The 19,611-nt window shown below is 39.5% G+C and overlaps 1 long non-coding RNA gene across 1 annotated transcript in view; it reads right to left on the reverse strand.

Annotated features, from left to right (window-relative positions):
- Positions 1-2,730: 2,730 nt before the first annotated feature.
- The window catches only part of LOC139167395 (uncharacterized), a 48,392-nt gene continuing 31,511 nt past the window's right edge, over positions 2,731-19,611 (reverse strand). The window contains exon 4 of the long non-coding RNA XR_011559123.1: positions 2,731-2,830. This is a non-coding gene — a long non-coding RNA (uncharacterized lncRNA). The remainder of the gene's footprint in view (positions 2,831-19,611) is intronic.

Consider the following 19,611-nt stretch of genomic DNA (forward strand, 5'->3'; position numbering starts at 1 on the left):
TTCTTGGTCAGAAGAGCCTTCATCAGCAGATTCCACCGGGAGCAAAACAGGCCTGCAGCATGTGGATGTCTCCCCCACATCCACAGTCCTTGGGGCAGGAGCTGTGCCAGAGCTAACCACAACACTGTGGAGAGCAAAAGCTCAGAAGAAATGCAACTTCAGTTCAAGACACGATAAGGAAAGCATCCAGTACAGGGCTTCCGGAAGTCTTTCCAATTTCTTAACCATCATGGACGATAGGAAATGTCTGTATTTACTTCAGAAGAGCAAAGTAAATGGGTTCCATGTGAGTGTGGGTTTCTGCTCTTCCTTCACGCTGCATCAGTGTGCATTTCATTTAATGTGTGCCTTAGGAACCACAGAGAACGCTACGTACATTCTTCACTGGGTCATGTGACAAGGAAGGCGAGAGGGGCTTAGAATGGAGCCATCTTCAACCTTCTGTGATGTTGTCCATCTGCTTTTTCTATAAAGATGCACTCGGATATTATCTTCTTCCTGGGATCCCCCCCCCTCCCTTGCAACCCATACATTGGATCAGATCCATTGTTTTTTAAATGTTTTGCTGGCTTCTCCCTCTGTGGAAAATTGGATCTTATTTCACTCAGTTTTCTGTCAACCAGCTGACAGATATTTAGACTCCTAGGACCTTTCTTTGTGCCAATTTCTTTCCAACATTTTGTTGGGATGGAAAGATAAAAAACAGATAAAAGTATTCACCCCAAAATTTATTTTTTCAAAAAAGTACTCTGTAATGTTTTAGGACAATTAGAAGCTTGGGAGATGAATAGAATAGAATAGAATAGAATAGAATAGAATTTTATTGGCCAAATGTGATTGGACACACAAGGAATTTGTCTTGGTGCATATGCTCTCAACGTACATAAAAGAAAAAGGTACATTTGTCAAGAATCATGTGGTATGACACTTAATGATTGTCATAGTTAAATAAGCAATGAAGAAGCAATATTAATAAAAATCTTAGGATACAAGCAACAAGTTACAGTCACACAGTCAACATGGGAGGAAATGGGTGATAGGAATGATGAGAAAAACTAGTAGAATAGAAGTGAAGGTTTAGTAGAAAATCTGACAGTGTTGAGGGAATTATTTGTTTAGTAGAGTGATGGCACTCGGGAAAAAACTGTTCTTGTCTCTAGTTGTCTTGGTGTGCAGTGCTCTGTGGCGACGTTTTGAGGGTAGGAGTTGAAACAGTTTGTGTCCCAGATGTGAGGGATCAGTAAATATTTTCCCCGCCCTCTTTATTTGAAATTCCACAGGAAATTAGTTTAAATAAACACCTATTCTAAAATACTTTGTGTTCCCTCAGTCTAGGAGGCGACAAACCAAGACAAGATCGGCCACAAATAAATCAAATAAATAAATGCACAAATACCTTTGTTTTTTAAAACAAGCTTGCATAAAATAGAGGCATGAAAGGAGAAGTTTTGCGCAACACACTGTTCAGAATCTTTTACAGAACAATCCGATTTGGGTCTGCTTCGATATAAGTGACATATTGTTTTATTTGATTTGCTCATAAGTAAAAATGGCTGGAAAATGACACCTGAGAATACGTTCACTGGGCTGAGTTTCACCACAATGTGGACATTGAAATGACTGAACATTATATAACTGCGATAGCGAACCTATGCCACAGGTGGCATGTGGAGCCATATTAGAAGAAATGTGAGGCATTGCCCTATGTCAATTCCAGCTTGCATGCCCGCACTAGCCAGCTGATTTTCAGCCTTGAAGAAGGCCGTTTTGCCCTCCGGAGGCTTTGGGGAAGCTTCCGGAAGCCCTGGAATGCAAAAAAATAGCCCAACGGGTAAACCGGAAGTTCAGAAAACAGATTTCCGGTTTGCCCGTTGTGCTGTTTTTCACACTCCGGGGCTTCAAGAAGCTTCCCTGAAGGCTCCGGAGTGCAAAAAACAGCGCAACAGGCAAACTGGAAGTCCATTTTTCCAAACTTCTGGTTTGCCCATTTGGCTGCTTTTTCTACCGTCCCAGGCTTCAGTGAGGCCTGTACGCATGTGTGGGTATAAGGGTGTAGTGTGTGCATATGCAGTGGCAGTGCAGGGGATGCGCATACAAGGGGGAAAGGAATGGGTATGGACACACGTGTGGGTGCTAGCACATGTACATAAATACTTTTGGCATGCAAACCAAACAGGTTTGCCATCACTGCTACATAAGCTATTGTATTTTGCTATTGTATTTTGCAGCATTAAAATGCTTTGTGATCTGATGGAAGATGGAATCAGAGCAACAGTTTAAAAATACTCTGTCCAGGAACTTTTTAATTGAATAGAATAGAAGAATAGAATTTTATTGGCCAAGTGTGATTGGACACACAAGGAATTTGTCTTGGTGCATATGCTCTCAGCGTACATAAAATAAAATATACATTTGTCAAGAATCATGTGGTACGACACAATGATTGTCATAGGGGTCAAATAAGCAATGAAGAAGCAATATTAATAAAACTTTTAATTAAAACTTTTTAATAATGGCATATACTGCTGGACCTCAGTGCAGAGATCATTTTGAAATACAACAATAGCCTCTGCCATCTTTTTACAAGCAGAAACTATTACTCACTGTTGCAAGTCTTCGGAGAGGGGCGGCATACAAATCTAAGTAATAATAATAAGGAAAGCCATTACAAAAGCAAATAAAAACCCACCAAAATCAGCAAGCTTGGGCAGTTAATCACGTGAATATTTACTGAACCAAAAACTCCTTGGAATAACTGGTATTTTGAGTAAAAAATGTACAATGCTCCAACGTCCAGCTGATGTCTACACCTAGCCAACCTTGGTTGATGCTGGAAGATAAGTAAGGGTAGAGTTGATTAGTTGATACTTTGGTGGGAGACCACCAGAAATCCCCAATTCCCTATAATGAACCAAAAAAATGTGGGCCGCCATTTACACATCTTTATCAGAAAACTACATGGATATATGCATCATGTTAAATAAGCCCAACTGGAATTTTTTTTTATCTTTTGTAGATAACAATCCAATGCAGATTATTATTCTTATTTTTTCCCTTCTCTCTATTCAACAATTCGACCAGATTATCTCAGGGACCGCCTTCTGCTGCACGAATCCCAGCGACTAGTTAGGTCCCACAGAGTGGGTCTTCTCCGGGTCCCATCAACTAAACAATGTAGCTTGGTGGGGCCCAGGGGAAGAGCCTTCTCTGTGGTGTCCCCGGCCCTCTGGAACCAATTCCCCCCAGAGATTAGAATTGCCCCCACCCTCCTTGCCTTTCATAAGCTGCTTAAAACCCACCTCTGCCACCAGGCATGGGGGAACTGAGATACTCTTTCCCCTAGGCCTCTACAATTTTATGCATGGTATATGTGTATGTATGTTTGGTTTTTATAATAATGGGTTTTTAACTGTTTTTAGTATTGGATTATTATTATATGCTGTTTTATTACTGTTGTTAGCCGCCCCGAGTCTGCGGAGAGGGGCGGCATATAAATCCAATAAATAAAATAAATAATAAATAAACAAGAGACTGCCACTTAATTAGTAAACCAGGAAAAGAAGTCACAAAATATGTCTTTTTTCCGAGACACTGCTTGCTGTTTACTTTCTGTAAGTGCTTATGTTAAAAAAAATGAACAATTTTAAAAATTGTTAAAATCAGGTTAAAAATCTAACCCATGGGTGTGGTTTTTTTTACATAAATTAATGTGAGAAATGACTCACATTAGAATTCAATAGAATTTTTCTATTCAATAGAAATTCAATAGAATTCAATAGAATTCAATAGAATTCAATAGAATTTTTCCTAATAATTAAAACATCCAAAGATGTGTAGTATGAGTTGAAACTGAAATGAAGAGAGAACCAATTTAGAACTAACTAAACGTTTCCTGACAGCGCTAACAATCAACTAGTATTTTATTTATTTGTCAAACATGTACTTGCCTTCAGAAGTTGTGGGTGCTCCATCACTGGAGACTGTTAAGTAAAGAATGGACAGCCACTTGTCTGGAATAGTATAGGGCCTTGATGGTGAACCTATGGCACGCGTGCCACAGGTGGCATGTGGAGCCAAATCGGAGGGCACATGAGATGTTGCCCTAGGTCAACTCCAGTGGGCATGCATATACTGACCAGCTGATTTTTGGCCTTGGAAAAGGCCATTTCACCCTCTGGATGCTTTGGGAAAGCTTCCCTGGAGCCCCGGAGCACAAAAAAACCACCTAATGGACAAACCGGAAGTTTGGAAAACACACTTCCGGTTTGCCCGTTGTGATGGTTTTTTGCACTTTGGGGCTTCGGGAAGCTTCCCTAAACCCCCCAGAGTGCAAAAACCAGCACAATAGGCAAACCGGAAGTGTGTTTTCCAAACTTCCGGTTTGTCCGTTGGGTGGGTTTTTTCACGTTCCAGGCTTCACTGAGGCCTGTGTGCATGAATCGGGGCAGCACAGGGGGTGCCCATGCATGGGCGGGGGAGGGAAGGGCTGAGGGGACCTGCACTCATGCTAGCAGGCCCACACACATTCTTTTGGTGCACGAACCAAAAAATGTTTGCTATTACTGATACAGGGTCTCCTGCTTCTGCAGGGGGTTGGATTAAAAGACCTCCAAGGTCCATTCCAACTTTGTTTATCTATTATTCTGAAAGAGGCAACTGTCGTCTGTAGCTAACAGAATGCAAATCAGGGATGAAATTTATTTATTTATTATTTATTTATTCAATTTTTTATGCCGCCCTTCTCCTTAGACTCAGGGCGGCTTACAACATGTTAGCAATAGCACTTTTTAACAGAGCCAGCATATTGCCCCCACAATCCGGGTCCTCATTTTACCCACCTCGGAAGGATGGAAGGCTGAGTCAACCTTGAGCCGGGGATGAGATTTGAACCACTGACCTGCAGATCTACAGTCAGCTTCAGTGGCCTGCAGTACAGAACTCTACCTGATGCACCACCTCGGCGCTGGTTGGACCCAGTTTGGCTTGGTTCAGTAGCAGCGCAAGGCTCCACCCACCCATCCAGACATCGCCATTTTCAAACCATGTCTGGTTTGGTTCTGCAAAGCAATAAGACCGACACAGACTTCAGAGGAGAATCAGAACTGCAGAAAAAACAATTGCTGCCAATCTACCTTCCATTGAGGACCTGTATACTGCACAAGTCAAAAAGAGGGCTGTAAAAATATTTACTGACCCCTCGCATCCTGAACACAAACTGTTTTAACTCCTACCCTCAAAACGTCGTTACGGAGCATTGCACACCAAGACAACTAGACACAAGAACAGTTTTTTCCCCAAATGCCATCACTCTACAAAACAAATAAATCCCTCAACACTGTCAAACTATTTACTAAGTCTGCACTACTATTTCTACTAGTTTTTTCTCATCATTCCTATCATCCTTTTACTCCCACTGTATGACTGTAACTTGTTGCTTGTATCCTTAAGATTTATATTAATATTGATTGTTTCTTCATTTCTTATTTGACCCCTATGACAATCATTGTGTTGTACTTCATGATTCTTGAGAAATGTATTTTTTCTTTTATGTACACTGAGAGCATATGCACCAAGACAAATCACACTTTGACAATAAATAATTCTATTGTTTCTTTTTTTTTAACCTTCTGCACAAGCACAAAGCCTTCTGTGCATGCACTTGGGGAAAAGGAATCCTCAATCTGAGTATTGCATTGACAGTTCTGTGTTAGCAAAAACTTCAGAAGAGAAGGATTTAGGGGTAGTGATTTCTGACAGTCTCAAAATGGGTGAGCAGTGTGGTCGGGCGGTAGGAAAAGCAAGTAGGATGCTTGGCTGCATAGCTAGAGGTATAACAAGCAGGAAGAGGGAGATTGTGATCTCCTTATATAGAGCGCTGGTGAGACCACATTTGGAGTACTGTGTTCAGTTCTGGAGACCTCACCTACAAAAAGATATTGACAAAAATTGAACGGGTCCAAAGACGGGCTACAAGAATGGTGGAAGGTCTTAAGCATAAAACGTATCAGGAAAGACTTAACGAACTCAATCTGTATAGTCTGGAGGACAGAAGGAAAAGGGGGGGACATGATCGAAACATTTAAATATGTTAAAGGGTTAAATAAGGTTCAGGAGGGAAGTGTTTTTAATAGGAAAGTGAACACAAGAACAAGGGGACATAATCTGAAGTTAGTTGGGGGAAAGATCAAAAGCAACATGAGAAAATATTATTTTACTGAAAGAGTAGTAGATCCTTGGAACAAACTTCCAGCAGATGTGGTTGGTAAATCCACAGTAACTGAATTTAAACACCCCTGGGATAAACATATATCCATTGTAAGATAAAATACAGGAAATAGTATAAGGGCAGACTAGATGGACCATGAGGTCTTTTTCTGCCATCAGTCTTCTATGTTTCTATGTTTCTAGAGAGTGAAAAAGCGACCCTGGTAGTGGCAAATCACATACTTCCAAACCAGCAGGGACGGTAAGTCATTTTCACTGCTGATCCAAATGAATGAATTTCCCATGCACGCACAACTCAAAGGACAGAGAGAGCAGCCTGCAAGATGTTTACTGTGCATCTTTACTAACAACTCTAAGCTGGCAGGGAGGTGAGTGAAAGGTACCCACTAGGCATTTCCACTAATCTCTTTGATCAAAGAGACATAATGGGAGACAATCCTTCTAATTGCTTTCAGGAGTTTCAGGCTGAGTACATTATGTGGCTTTTAGCTGTCCATCAAAGGGAAGCGCTTGGAAGTGAATTTTTAGAGGAAGAAGGAAGGAAATCGTTTAGAAAGTCTTATCATCTTTTGATGGTTTCATGTTAAATGATGTATTAGTAGGGGGGGGAAATGTTAATTGTGGAGGTATGGGGCTCCGGACTGTAATTTAAAAGAGACCTAAGCCTCCATTTCCGCACTTACTTTAAACTCTATCCTTTGCTTTTCCTGACATACAGTTTTATTCATTTATTTAGAATAGAATAGAATAGAATTTTTATTGGCCAAGTGTGATTGGACACACAAGGAATTTGTCTTGGCGCATATGCTCTCAGCGTACATAAAATAAAATGTACATTTGTCAAGAATCATGTGATACAACACTTAATGATTGTCATAGGGGTCAAAGAAGCAATGAAGAAGCAATATTATTAAAAATCTTAGGATATAAGCAACAAGTTACAGTCATACAGTCAACATGGGAGGAAATGGGTGATAGGAATGATGAGAAAAAATAGTAGAATAGAAGTGCAGATTTAGTAGAAAGTCTGACAGTGCTGAGTGAATTATTTGTTTAGCAGAGTGATGGCGTTCGGGGAAAAACTGTTCTTGTGTCTAGTCTTGGTGTGCAGTGCTCTGTAGCGATGTTTTGATGGTAGGAGTTGAAACAGTTTGTGTCCAGGATGTGAGGGGTCAGTAAATATTTTCCCCACCCTCTTTTTGACTTGTGCAGTATACAGGTCCTCAATGGAAGGCAGGTTTGGCAGCAATTGCTTTTTCTGCAGTTTGATTATCCTCTGAAGTCTGTGTCGGTCCTGTTGAGTTGCAGCACCAAACCAGACAATTATAGAGGTGCAGATGACAGACTCAATGATTCCTCTGTAGAACTGTATCAGCAGCTCCTTGGGCAGTTTGAGCTTCCTGAGCTGGTGCAGAAAGAACATTCTTTGTTGTGCTTTTTTGATGATGTTTTTGATGTTAGGTGACATTTATTTGTAAAATTTGTACAAGATAACAGATTATAAGTATAAACATGGACATGAGCACATGAAACGAGTACAAATAAATGGGGACAGTTGGACAGGGATGGTAGGTACACTAATGCACACCCTCTTACAGACCTCTTAGGAATGGAGCAAGGTCCATGGTAGACAGTTGAAGGTTGAAATTATGGGGGTTTGAGGATATAACAACAGAGTCAGGTAGAGCATTGCAGGCATTTCTATTTCTGAAGTTGTACTTTCTGAAATCGAGTTTGGAGTGGTTTACCTGGAGTTTCTATTCATTGTTTGCCCTTGTATTATTGCAGTTTTAGAACCCACTACTGGAGCCACTGATATGATGATCTGGAAATGAGTGGAGTTTTATACATATCCTACACATTTTGTTACTTTTTCTCTTCTTAGGTGAATTCTATTTATCTGCTACCCGTCCACTCCTCAAAACTTTGAAAGCAGTTGCAACAACTGTAATTTATTTCATTCCATAAATAAATATAGAAGGTGAATATGTTAACAAAAATTAATGACAAAACCTAACTCCTCTTCTCAAGTTCAAATCAGCAGGACCAGATGGATTACATCCCAGAGTTGTGAAGGAGCTGTCTGATAGATGAGAAAGTGGGGGGGGGGGGAAGAAAGGAAGGAAGGAAGGGATGGATGATGGATGGATGGATAGAAACATAGAAACATAGAAACATAGAAGTCTGACGGCAGAAAAAGACCTCATGGTCCATCTAGTCTGCCCTTATACTATTTTCTGTATTTTATCTTAGGATGGGTATATGTTTATCCCAGGCATGTTTAAATTCAGTTACTGTGGATTTATCTACCACCTCTGCTGGAAGTTTGCTCCAAGCATCTACTACTCTTTCAGTAAAATAATATTTTCTCATGTTGCTTTTGATCTTTCCCCCAACTAACTTCAGATTGTGTCCCCTTGTTCTTGTGTTCACTTTCCTATTAAAAACACTTCCCTCCTGAACCTTATTTAACCCTTTAACATATTTAAATTTTTCGATCATGTCCCCCCTTTTCCTTCTGTCCTCCAGACTATACAGGATGGATGGATGGATGGATGGATGGATGGATGGATGGATGGATGGATGGATGGACTGACGGACGAATGGATGGATGAACAGACAGAGAGACAGAGAGACAGACAGATCTTAGAATGACGTCAGATTGGGATCAGCCATACAGTAGCCTGGAGAGTATACTACAACGCAGATCACAAGTTGGAGAAGGCCCTTTTTAATGTCATCTGATAGAAGCAATGTGGAAGCAATGTGGAGGAGTCAAATGAAGAGACTCCAGGGCACGATTTGGTAACATGGGAAATTAGCTCCTGCTTGGTGAGCATGCAAATTTCAGTAAGATCAGACTTGTAAACTGCAAGTATGAAAGGATCACGCCCTGTTTCCTACAACTCCTTGCATCCTGTTGCTTCATTCACCTCTGTACCTGCTGTGGGGCAAATCCTATTTGCTTGAGTAGGGCAGTATGGAGATACACATGAAATCTTGGCCTCTCTCCTCTCCTGTTAGTAATCTTTGCTAAAGCAACTTGTAATCTGCAGATTATTTCTGTAGAGTATGAGTCTGCTTCTCCTTCCTCTTCTTTGTATGTGAAGAACTGAAAGAACACCCACTGAGGAACCATAGTTCAGTTGATATGGAGGCTGGTGGACTTATGTGAAATTTGGGGAGCAGGTCATTGATCTTGTTAAATCCGGGGATTGAAGAGGCTTGAGATAGGCTTCAAGACAACACCTCTTTATTCAACTATGTACTACATTGATACCTTGTCTTACAAACTTAATTTGTTCCGGGACGAGGTTGTTAAGGTGAAAGGTTTGCAAGACAAAACAATGTTTCCCATAGGAATCAATGGAAAAGCGATTAATGCGTGCAAGCCCAAAATTCACCCCCTTTGCCAGCCGAAGTGCCCATTTTTGTGCTCCTGGGATTCCCCTGAGGCTCCCCTCCATGGGAAACCCCACCTCTGGACTTCTGTGTTTTTGTGATGCTGCAGGGGAATCCCAGCATCACAAAAATGAGCGCTTCACTGGCAACGGAAGTCCAGAGGTGGGGTTTCCCAGCGAAGGGAGCATCAGTGAAATCGCAGCATCACAAAAACACCAAAGTCCTTGAAACCCCACCTCCAGACCTCTGTGTTTTTGCAATGCTGCGATTTCACTGAGGCTCCCCTCACTGGGAAGCCCCACCTCCAGACTTCCATTGCCAGCGAAGCGCCCGTTTTTGCCCTGCTGGGATTCCCCTGCAGCATCACAAAAACATGGAAGTCCAGAGGTGGGGTTTCCCATGGAGGGGAGCCTCAGGGGAATCCCAGCAGTGCAAAAACGGGTGCTTCGCTGGCAACGGAAGTCCGGAGGCCGGGCATCCCAGCAGCGGCGGTGGGTTTGTAAAGGTGAAAATAGTTTGTAAGAAGAGGCAAAAAAATCTTAAACCCTGGGTTTGTATCTCAAAAAATTTGGATGACGAGGCGTTTGTAAGACGAGGTATCACTGTACCTGTATATGAGAATAAAGGCATGCTTCGTTAGATATCCTAATATATTTTTCTGACTCTTTTTTTCAAACTGTTGAATCAGGAAGAAAGTCCACTTTTAGGTGGGAGGGGGAGAGAAATAGAATGTTATTGTCATTTATGTTGGATTGTGGGAATGAGGACAGGAGACTGACTTCAAAGTAACTTTTTACTTGGCAACTGCTCAAGGCAACCATCAACTTAACAGTCTGACAGCTACCCCTTTTATAGGGCGCTGTCAGACACAATGACCAATAACATTTGAGCATTCTCCTTCTCAAATGCCGGACCTGGGTGAAACCATGCATAATTGTCAGTACACAACGGTTTAGCTTATGAATGTTTATATGATTAATAACATGATAATCTTAGAGATTTATGCACACTTTTATTTGTTGAAACAGATGCTGAAAGATGTCTTAATACACTAAAGCTTATCTACGAATATATGAGTTTTATTATGCAGAAGGAACTGTTAAGGTATCTAGCTATTTTGCAACTGTGTGTGAATGTGCTGGAAGGATTTATTTTTGTGGAACTAGTTGGTGATTTTGCAATTTAAAAAAAGTAGAATTAAGATGACGGCTCAATTTATAGTCAGTCGTAAACACACTGGCAATTTGAACTGGGGGAAAAACCCTAATACTGTTCCACTTCAGAAAAAAATTACAAACTACCAAACTACACTTAGTTAACTACCAAATATTGTATACCATCCTTTTCTTCAGAGTAGATATTCGTGAAAAATAAAAGTGAGGCATAGCTATTTGGAGACAGGGTAGATAAAAGTTCCAGTATTAATTTTATTGGTTGTTTTGGGAAGAGTGCTCTTTGCAATACAAAAAGAGTGCTTAGTTTATTTTGACTTTTGTGATAAAGAACATTGTTTTGAATTTTCAAACGTGTGTGTGTCTGAAATTTGTATCCTTGAATTTTCGGGAGGCTCCTATCAGAGAGCCCGACAGAACACCATCCATCCATCCATCCATCCATCCATCCATCCATCCATCCATCCATCTATCTATCTATCTATCTATCTATCTATCTATTCTGCCGCACAAATCCCAGCGACCGGTTAGGTCCCACAGAGTTGGCCTTCTCCGGGTCCCGTCGACTAAACAATGTCATTTGGCGGGACCCAGGAGAAGAGCCTTCTCTGTGGCGGCCCCGACCCTCTGGAACCAGCTCCCCCCGGAAATCAGAACTGCCCCCACCCTCCTTGCCTTTCGTAAAGTTCTTAAGACCCATCTCTGCCGTCAGGCATGGGGGAACTGAGACATCTCCCCCGGGCCTATATAGTTTATACATGGTATGTTTGTGTGTATGCTTGCTTTTAATAATGGGTTTTTTAGCATTTTTTAAATTATTAGATTTGTTCTTACATTGTCTTTGTTATTGTTGTGAGCCGCCCCGAGTCTACGGAGAGGGGCGGCATATAAATCTAATAAATAATAATAATAATAATAATAATAATAATAATAATAATAATAATAATAATAATAATAATAGATTTCTATGCCGCCCTTCTCCTAGGACTCAGGGTGGCTCACAACATACAGCACAAGTATTTGTTGTGGGTTAGGCATATCACACTTGATTAAATAAACCAATGTCAAGAAATCAAACAAGTATTACTCTGTTAATACTGTAAGTATAATTTAATTTAATACTTACATTAAATATGTATTCTGAATATGTAAAAATATATTTTATTGATATGTGTGTGAGTGTGTGTATGTTAGGTGGATCAAGAATTAGTACAGAAGAGCCATTCTTCTCCTGAATAAAAATAAATCGGAATGCCTCTTTTCAGGCTGCTTGCCAACAACATTTGAAAAAAGGAAGAAAAAAATTGCCAAATTAATGAGGTTGCTTTTTTTTAGATGATGAGTTAATATTTGTTTAATCAAGCCACTCAAGATTTCTCTTTGGATTCCAAGGGATTCTTAAAATCCAGAGAAAAATAAGTGAAGGCCTGGAGTTAGACTGGTTACCATATTTTCAGGTACAAAGTAGATATAAAAAGGACCTAACTGAATTTGGAATATGTAAAAAACCTAGTGAGATAGATAAAATCTTAATAGGATCAGATAAAAAAATGTATTACCAAAATGTACAATTATTTACTAAATTATGAAAATGCAGAGGAAGTAGTTAAACATAATATGATAGAATGGATGACAATTTTTGGTTATTCTATTCAGTTAGACGATTGGGAAAAATTATAGAAAATTAATTATAAGATCACAAGATTTCTCTTTGGATATATCTGGAGACAGCTCCAAAAGTCTTACCGGTTAATAAAACAAAGTTTTCAGAGTCAAAAAAGTTTTATTGATTAATCATTGTTACTATATAGCCAGTAGAGGGAGCACTCCTGGTTAATTTCCTGCTGTTTTAGAATTAGCTAACCTTTGGTCGTTTTTTTACTTCCCTTCGGGACTCCAGCATCCTAATTCCTGTGACAAAATAACTTCCTTTCTCAACTTGTAACAAAAGAAAGTAAGGAAACTGGTTTTGAATTGCTGTTAGTACACTGCAATCAAAAGTTCGAGATTTTTATCTTGCCTCTTTATTGACACTATAAAGTTTGTGCAGACAGTCCCATGCATTACCTAAGCACAGAAAATGTTGAAGAACATGTTCATAATGTCTGACCTAGGTCTACAAACAGCATTAAACAAAATGTGTATTTTAAGGATTAGTGTTATGTATATACTCAGCTATTCGATAAATAGCTGGATAGGCTATTTATATATTTGGATTTAGATTTTAGATTTTAGATTTTAGATTTTAGATTTTAGATTTTAGATTTTAGATTTTAGATTTTAGATTTTAGATTTTAGATTTTAGATTTTAGATTTTAGATTTTAGATTTTAGATTTTAGATTTTAGATTTTAGATTTTAGATTTTAGATTTTAGATTTTAGATTTTAGATTTTAGATTTTAGATTTTAGATTTTAGATTTTAGATTTTAGATTTTAGATTTTAGATTTTAGATTTTAGATTTTAGATTTTAGATTTTAGATTTTAGATTTTAGATTTTAGATTTTAGATTTTAGATTTTAGATTTTAGATTTTAGATTTTAGATTTTAGATTTTAGATTTTAGATTTTAGATTTTAGATTTTAGATTTTAGATTTTAGATTTTAGATTTTAGATTTTAGATTTTAGATTTTAGATTTTAGATTTTAGATTTTAGATTTTAGATTTTAGATTTTAGATTTTAGATTTTAGATTTTAGATTTTAGATTTTAGATTTTAGATTTTAGATTTTAGATTTTAGATTTTAGATTTTAGATTTTAGATTTTAGATTTTAGATTTTGATTTAGATTTTAGATTTAGATTTAGACTTAGACTTAGATTTAGATTTTAGATTTAGATTTAGATTTAGATTTAGATTTTAGATTTGGATTTGGATTTAGATTTAGATTTAGATTTAGATTTAGATTTAGGTTTAGATATTTAGATTTAGATTTAGAGGCTCTGGAAGGGCATTTTTGGCTTCCAGAGAGCCTCTGGGGGATGGGGAGGTGTTTTTTACCTTCCCACAACTCCATGGAAGTCTTTGGAGCCTGGGGAGGGCAAAACACAAACCTACTGGGCCCACCAGAAGTTGGGAAACAAGCTGTTTCCGGCCTCCAGAGGGCTTCCAGGGGGTGGGGGAAGCTGTTTTCACAATCCCCAGGCATTGAATTATGGGTGTGAGCACTCGCGCATGCACGAAAGCATGTGTGCAGGCTCTTTCGGCACCCGAGGAAGAAAAGGTTTGCCATCACTGGTGTAGGGTTTCCTGCCTAAGCAGGGGGTTGGACTAGAAGACCTCCAAGGTCCCTTCCAACTCTGTTGTTGTTGTTGTTGTTGTTGTTGTTATTATTATTATTATTATTATTATTATTATTATTATTATTATTAAACCACTGTCCCCAACCATGGCTACGGAGTCTATGGAGAGGGGCGGTATACAAATCTAATAAATAAATAAATAAATAAATAAATAAATAAATAAATAAATAAATAAATAAATAAGTAAATAAATAAGTAAATAAATAAATAGATAGATAAATAAATAGAATGAATAGAATGAATGAATGAATGAATGAATGAATGAATGAATGAATGAATGAATGAAAATGGAGAAGAACTCGGGAGATTGTATCTGGGTTTCCAGCATGTTGTCCAGATCCATCCGGCCAGTGGTAGGCTCCTATGGGTACAGTCAGGTACCCAGTACTGGTAGCAAAATTTTGGTCAGGTACGCAGAACCAATTTGATTTTTCCCCCTTTTTTTCCCCTTCTGGGCTCTGGGTATGTTTTTCCTATCACAGTAAATGTGGTTGAATGTGTATAATTTTAGAAGAGCTGTGTGTACATACACTTTATATAGTAGATAACCAGGGGTGAGCTCCTGCCCAGACAAGGGGGAATGCAGTGGGGTAGCGAAAATGGAGCTCCACCCCACAACATCCAATTTGCACTGAAAAACGTTGAAACAAAATGCCTAAGCCACGCCCACAGTGTGGTAGTAAAAATTATGGTAACCCATCACTGCATCCGGCCGTGCCCCACGTCAAATGTTTAGAGGATGTTTTAGCTTTCCCTCAATTTATTAGTTCCAAATGACCTACCCAAAGCTCTATATAATCAAGCATGACATAGGAAAGACTGGGTGGCCTTCAACTGCAGCCAAGAGTCCAGCTCCTCGACCATGTCTCCATTCTTCCTGGAAGGTCTCAAAAAGATTCCTCACGTAAAGGCAAAGAATTAAAAATTATCTGAATAAGTGGACACAAATGTTTTGTCTAAGAACAGAGCTCGCTCTGTAGGTATCCCATTTGTTTCTATTAAAGCCACGGTCATTCATCCAGAGCTTAATTTGAGGGAGGGTTTCACTCTGGAATATGTATTAGCTAAAAAAAAATATACTATACAAATCAAGCTTTCTTTGTTATGTATAAACTGCCTTTTCCTTGACTGTTCACATTCAACGTTATCACTTCTCAAGTGAAAAGAATACATTAACTTTTCTCTCTCTTATTTTTTTAATAAAGGAATATTGTTTCCTATGAAGTGTGCTTTTCAAAGATCTAAACTTTTATTCAGCCCACCCTTATTTCTTCTTAGTGTTTTATGGGAAAATCTGTTCCTTGACACAAGGTATCTGTGTGTATATGCTTGTCTGTGTGTTTGCTTTTCTTTGGTCATTAATATGGATGCTAACTAGAGCTGTGTTGCTCATTAAGCAGCCAATATATTGATTTAAAAGCAGAAATAAGCAAATGAAATCCGGTAATGCAGTTCTATGATTTTTATCAATGCGATTTTGACTACGGTGTCCGTTTTTTCAAGTAGATCCATGGAAACATCTACTGCCTCAAAAATGATGCCACTGGACAGCCGCATGGTCACTAACAGAATGCAATTCCCTGCAGAGGTTGAAACATTTACTTTGGCTTAGAAACATAGAAGATTGATGGCAGAAAAAGACTTCATGGTCCATCTAGTCTGCCCTTATACTATTTCCTGTATTTTATCTTACGATGGATATATATGTTTATCCCAGGCATGTTTAAATTCAGTTACTGTGGATTTACCAACCATGTCTGCTGGAAGTTTGTTCCAAGCATCTACTACTCTTTCGGTAAAATAATATTTTCTCACGTTGCTTCTTATCTTTCCCTCAACTAACCTCAGATTGTGCCCCCTTGTTCTTGTGTTCACTTTCCCATTAAAAACACTCCCCTCCTGAACCTTATTTAACATTTTAATATATTTAAATGTTTTGATCATGTCCCCCCTTTCCTTTCTGTCCTCCAGACTATACAGACTGAGTTCATTAAGTCTTTCCTGATAAGTTTTATGCTTAAGACCTTCCACCATTTTTGTAGCCCCTCTTTTGAACCCATTCAATTTTATCAATATCTTTTTGTTGGTGAGATCTCCAGAATTCCAAATGTGGTCTCACCAGCACTCTATACAGCGGGATCACAATCTCCCTCTTCCTGCTTGTTTCTTCCTGCTTGCTTACTCCCACAATCTTCCTCTAGCTATGCAGCCAAGAATTCTACTTGCTTTCTCTACCGCCTGACCGCACTGTTCACCCATTTTGAGACTGTCATATATCACTACCCCTAAATCCTTCTCTTCTGAAGTTTTTGCTAACACAGAACTGCCAATACAATACTCAGATTGAGGATTCCTTTTCCCCAAGTGCATTATTTCACATTTGGAAACATTAAACTGCAGTTTCCATTGCTTTGACCACTTATCTAGTAAAGCTAAATCATTTGCCATATTACAGATGCCTCCAGGAATATCAACCCTATTGCACACTTTAGAGTCACTTTAGGCAAACCTTCCCTACCAAACCTTCCCCTATGTCACTCACAAACATATTAAAAAGAATAGGACCCAGAACAGAGCCTTGTGGCACACCGCTTGTAGCCAGGCTTGTATACATTTGCATGGATTGCTGAGCTGATTTCTCCCCATGCATCCTAGTGACCAGAAACATGATGCCTCCTTGCATTTTGCTTATTCAGCTCCATGTCTCTCATTCATTCATCTAACATTTTTAATAGTTAATGAGAACGAATGAATGCTCCCAAGAAGCAATAGGGAAATCTATTTAGCTATTCTGAATGGTTTCAGATCTAAGAATCTTGTAGAATGTACCTGGAATGAATTCCCAGACACCTTATAGCATTAAGGACTCTTAATGTAGCAAAGCTGGGAATAACCTCCAGCTAAAATCTTATTGCTACTGCTGCGTAGCTCTCGCTAGAATTCCAGGGCACTGATTTAAATAAAAATAGCTTTACGAAGGTAAATGTTAGTTATTAAGAAAGCATGGGTCTGTTCTGGGTCCTATTCTTTTTAATATGTTTGTGAGTGACATAGGGGAAGGTTTTGTAGGGAAGGTTTGCCTATTTGCCGATGACTCTAAAGTGTGCAATAGGGTTGATATTCCTGGAGGAGTCGGTAATATGGTAAATGATTTAGCTTTACTAGATAAATGGTCAAAGCATTGGAAACTGCAGTTTAATGTTTCCAAATGTAAAATAATGCACTTGGGGAAAAGGAATCCTCAATCTGAGTATTGCATTGGCAGTTCTGTGTTAGCAAAATCTTCAGAAGAGAAGGATTTAGGGGTAGTGATTTCTGACAGTCTCAAAATGGGTGAACAGTGCGGTCAGGCAGTAGGGAAAGCAAGTAGGATGCTTGGCTGCATAGCTAGAGGTATAACAAGCAGGAAGAGGGAGATTGTGATCTCCTTATATAGAGCCCTGGTGAGACCACATTTGGAATACTGTGTTCAGTTCTGGAGACCTCACCTACAAAAAGATATTGACAAAATTCAACGGGTCCAAAGACGGGCTACAAGAATGGTGGAAGGTCTTAAGCATAAAACGTATCAGGAAAGACTTAATGAACTCAATCTGTATAGTCTGGAGGACAGAAGGAAAAGGGGGGACATGATTGAAACATTTAAATATGTTAAAGGGTTAAATAAGGTTCAGGAGGGAAGTGTTTTTAATAGGAAAGTGAGCACAAGAACAAGGGGACACAATCTGAAGTTAGTTGGGGGAAAGATCAAAAGCAACGTGAGGAAATATTATTTCACTGAAAGAGTAGTAGATCCTTGGAACAAACTTTCAGCAGATGTGGTTGGTAAATCCACAGTAACTGAATTTAAACATGCCTGGGATAAACATATATCCATCCTAAGATAAAATACAGGAAATAGTATAAGGGCAGACTAGATGGACCATGAGGTCTTTTTCTGCCGTCAGTCTTCTATGTTTCTATGGGTGAAGCAGCTTGCAAGGTTCTAGTCCCTGAAGCTTGGATGGTTTCCGTGGCGGAAGCATTTGTGTGGATTGCATCTGTAACATAACATTTGCTCTAACAATGCAAGCCTGCAGAACTCCACAAATGCCTCTTTTATGGGCTCCTAAATCAAAAAGATCAGACTAGCCCAGTTCCTCTTTGGGGAATATACGATCCCTCCAAAACAGGGAACTGTGGTCAATTTTCTTTGCAAATTACTCAGCTCGCTTCCTGCGCTGCGTGGGAGACAGGGGGTGAATTATGGAGAGCCCAGCAGCGGAGGGAGACATGATTGAAGGGAATAGATAAAATGTCAGAGCGAGGGAAAAGGTCTAAACTATTTGAGAGAGTGGGATGCTTAATGCTAAATCACCCGAAATGTTTTGGCCAAACTTTTACATGCATGGTTTCCTGGCCTTAATTCTTTCTTTTTTCTTTTTTCTTTTTGCCCTTTTAAGAAAGTTGGGGGGGGAAATGGGGTAATAAAAATAACCAGCTGTTTCTTGTATAGTGCAGGAAATCGGGGCGATTTATAGTTGGAAGGCGAGGTTTGAAGGGGTTGCTTATGGCAGCTGGGATGCCAGAGAAGTCACTCAGGCCTGTCGACGACTTGATGGCTCAAAACCCATTTCCTGAACAGTTCCTTCTACACTCATCACCTCCGACAGCTATTATAGACAATGGTTTGGACAGGGCCTGGGAGTATTTTAAAGCCGCAGGGATCCCGGTTAGACAATCCAGCTGTCAATTACCTTTTCCCCTGTTGTGAAAAGGGGGCCTCCGGACAATGGCAAAGGCTCAGCGGGTGGGTGTGTCAGCATCAAGGATGTGACCCATTCTGCATTCAAATCTACTTAAACGGTAGAGAGCCTGCCCCACCCCCCCTTGGATGAGGTTGGCTGGAACTAGAAGGTATAGGTGTCCCACCCCCACCCTGCAAAAGTTCAGAAGTCTTGCTCAGGCAGAACCAACTTGGCCTCTGATTAGCATCTGAGCAGACCTTTGCAAATAAAGCATTATCTTTTTCTTCCTTCTTCTCCTTCTTTTTCTCCTTCCTCCTTTCTCTTTCTTTTCCTCTTCCTTCTTCTTCCTCCTACCCTCCCCGCTCCTCTCCCTCCTCCTCTTCTCCTTCCTTCTCCCTCCTTCCTCTTTCTTCTCCTTCTTCTCCTCCTTCTTCTTTCTCCCTTCTTCCACTTCCTTTTCTTCCACCTCCTTCTTCTTCCTTCTTCTTTTTCATTCTTCTCCTTCTTCCTTCTTCTTCTTCCTTCTTCTTCTTCTTCTTCTTCTTCTTCTTCTTTTTTTTTCTTCTTTTTCTTCTTCTTCTTCTTCCTCCTCCTCTCCTACTTTCTTTCTTTCTTTCTTTCTTTAATTTGTTTTGTCACATACGTATTGGTGGTATACAAAGACATACTATTCATATACATGATACTAGTAAATGAGAAACATTAGGACAGGGGATGGAAGGCACGCTGGTGTACTTATGCACGCTCCTTACTGACCTCTTAGGATTTATGTATGGTTTCTCTGG

This window comes from Erythrolamprus reginae, chromosome 4 (genome assembly GCF_031021105.1).
Source record: "Erythrolamprus reginae isolate rEryReg1 chromosome 4, rEryReg1.hap1, whole genome shotgun sequence".
Classification (NCBI taxonomy): domain Eukaryota; kingdom Metazoa; phylum Chordata; class Lepidosauria; order Squamata; family Dipsadidae; genus Erythrolamprus; species Erythrolamprus reginae.